This window comes from Chaetura pelagica, unplaced genomic scaffold (genome assembly GCF_000747805.2).
Source record: "Chaetura pelagica isolate M959 unplaced genomic scaffold, ChaPel_1.0 scaffold470, whole genome shotgun sequence".
Classification (NCBI taxonomy): domain Eukaryota; kingdom Metazoa; phylum Chordata; class Aves; order Apodiformes; family Apodidae; genus Chaetura; species Chaetura pelagica.
This window is the reverse complement of record NW_009951911.1, coordinates 379,807-382,210: the sequence shown is the minus strand read 5'-3', so window position 1 is coordinate 382,210 and position 2,404 is coordinate 379,807. Positions and strand designations below refer to the sequence as shown.

General features: G+C 48.9%; 1 protein-coding gene across 1 annotated transcript in view; it reads right to left on the bottom strand.

Annotated features, from left to right (window-relative positions):
- TMEM183A (transmembrane protein 183A) overlaps positions 1-2,404 on the bottom strand; it is a 63,523-nt gene that overhangs the window by 10,337 nt on the left and 50,782 nt on the right. The window lies entirely within an intron of this gene.

The window sequence follows — 2,404 nt, the reverse complement described above, 5'->3', positions numbered from 1 at the left end:
GGGATTTGACTAGAAAAACAAGCAACAACACAGTAAGCAGATCAGATGAGAAGAAAAGGTGCTCTAAGTTCAGGAAGGACTGCAGTGGAGAAGAAAGGACACACCAACTGTATGGAAGCTTTCTGGAGAGTGACACAAGCAAATCCCAGGCTGAGGATTGCCTTGTCAGGGAAAGATTAGTGGTGAGTGAATTGGAAACAATTATTCAGCTTGGTGCTTTAAAGACTGAACAATGAGGATGATCACCAGCACGTTATGCAGATGATACCACTGGTTTAGTGGAAGCTGTTGGCAGTTCTGAATAAAACAACAGGCTCTTTTTCTCCAGTGCTAACTGGTTCCCCTGCATACCAGAGCCTCCTTCCCTGACCACCTGCACGGACCCAGCACCTCCTCTGTAATTGTTCTGAGAACACACAGAAGATCCACACCCTCCTCAACAGGATGGACAGATCCTGTGGCTGGTGACACACAATCCATCAGCAGTAAAACTCAGTGCCAAGCACACAGGAGCTCCACTTATCCTGGAGTTCAATGAAGGGAAAGGCTCTGGCCTAACAAGGAAAACAGCAAATTGAGTTTGGTTTGGGTTTTTTTGCTGCCTCTAGGGAGATGTTCAAACACATTCCTGTTAGGGAACAGTATTTTAAAACTTGATATAGAATAAAAACCTGATGTAGTATTAAAACTTGAAATAGTATTTTTAAAACTGAGGGCTCATTAGGGCAGAAAAATACATGTGAGGCAGTAATGACAGATGTGAAGAGGAAAGGTGCAGGCACTGCCAGACTCAGGCCAGCACGACAAACACTTTACAAATAGTCTGGAAAATTCATTCAAGAAAGAAGAATTTCAGCCTAATGCACTGGGTGAAGTAAAGGACTCCTACCAAGAGGCACTTGACCATGTCAGGGGGGGTTTCCACTGCCCCAGCTTTTCTAACCCAGCATGAAGAGTCACAGAATGTTTGGGGTTAGAAGGGACCCTGAATGATCATCCAGTCCAACCCTGTGTCAGAGCAGGATCATCTAGAGTAGGTTACACAGAACTGAAGGCCAGGAAGGTTCTATACATCACAGTTATGGTCACCAGGGCCACTGGAGAGGGAGAGCAAGACGTGGCATTCGAATTAAAAGGACAGTGTAGCCAAAAAAAACAAAACAACAATAAAAAAAAGATCAGGAACTGACCATAAATAAATTCAGGTGAGAGAAGTTCTCATTTCTAATCACAGAAAAAGCTTCTGAAATGGTAATGCAGCAGCTCTACTTAAGGTAGAGCCTGACTGTACCCACTGACTGGAGATACTTTCAGTGCTTTGCTGAACCAGTTCTACCTCACTTTGCAGTTTGGTCTGAGAACTGTGTATGTTGGTGACAGTGGTACCTGATCCTGGCAAACCACAGAACCATCACAGAACGGGTTGGGTGGGAAGAGACCTTAAAGATCATCCAGTCCCACCCCCTGCATGGGCAGGGACACCTCCCACCAGCCCAGGCTGCTCCAAGCCCCATCCAACCTGCCCTTCAATCCTCATCTCCAACCTAAACCTCCCTCTTCCACTTTTCATCCATCCTCCTCATCCCATCCCTGCCTACCCTTGTCCCAAGTCCCTCCCCAGCTTTCCTGGAGCCCCTTCAGGCACTGGAAGGTGCTCTAAGGTCTTCCTGGAGCCTTCTCTTCTCCAGGCTGAACACTCCAACTCTCCCAGCCTGGCTCCAGAGCAGAGCTGCTCCAGCCCTCAGACCATCTTTGTGGCCTCCTCTGGACTTGCTCAAACAGCTCCATGTCCCTCCTTGTTGAGGGTCCAGAACTGGACACAGTTCTCCAGGTGGGGTCTCACCGGAGCGGAGTCGAGGGTTTGAACCACTTCCTTCCTCTCCACTTACAAGCAAAAAGTAGATAAACAGATAACAGGAATGGCAGCAAGTTATGACATCAAATGCAACCTAAGCAAGAGGACAAAACTGACAGAGCCTCAGACAGAGGTTCAGAAAAGGAAACCACCACACTATGAAGGCAAGATCATAACCTGAGTCGACAGCCCAAGTCCACTGACACTGAATCACATCTCTCTGCAGTCCTGCACAGGCACCTCCTCTTCCTCTCACAGTCCTGGCCTCCCTCCCCATCCCTGGGGTTACGATGGGGATGAAAAAAGCTCAGAAAAATCCCTCCCTGTGAAGCTCCCTGCTTGGTCAGACATACGTGGCCTGGTGTTCACTTGGAGCCAAGAGAAAAGAGGTATATGAGGCCAAAGGCTGAAGCTCTGAGAGCAGAGGCTGCTGGCCCTTCCCAGCTGCCTGCTGGCCCCTCCCAGCTGCCTGCTGGCCCTTCCCAGCTGCCTGCTGGCCCCAGGGCACCAGATAAGGCTGCACCACACATGCACTCTGTACACGATAAG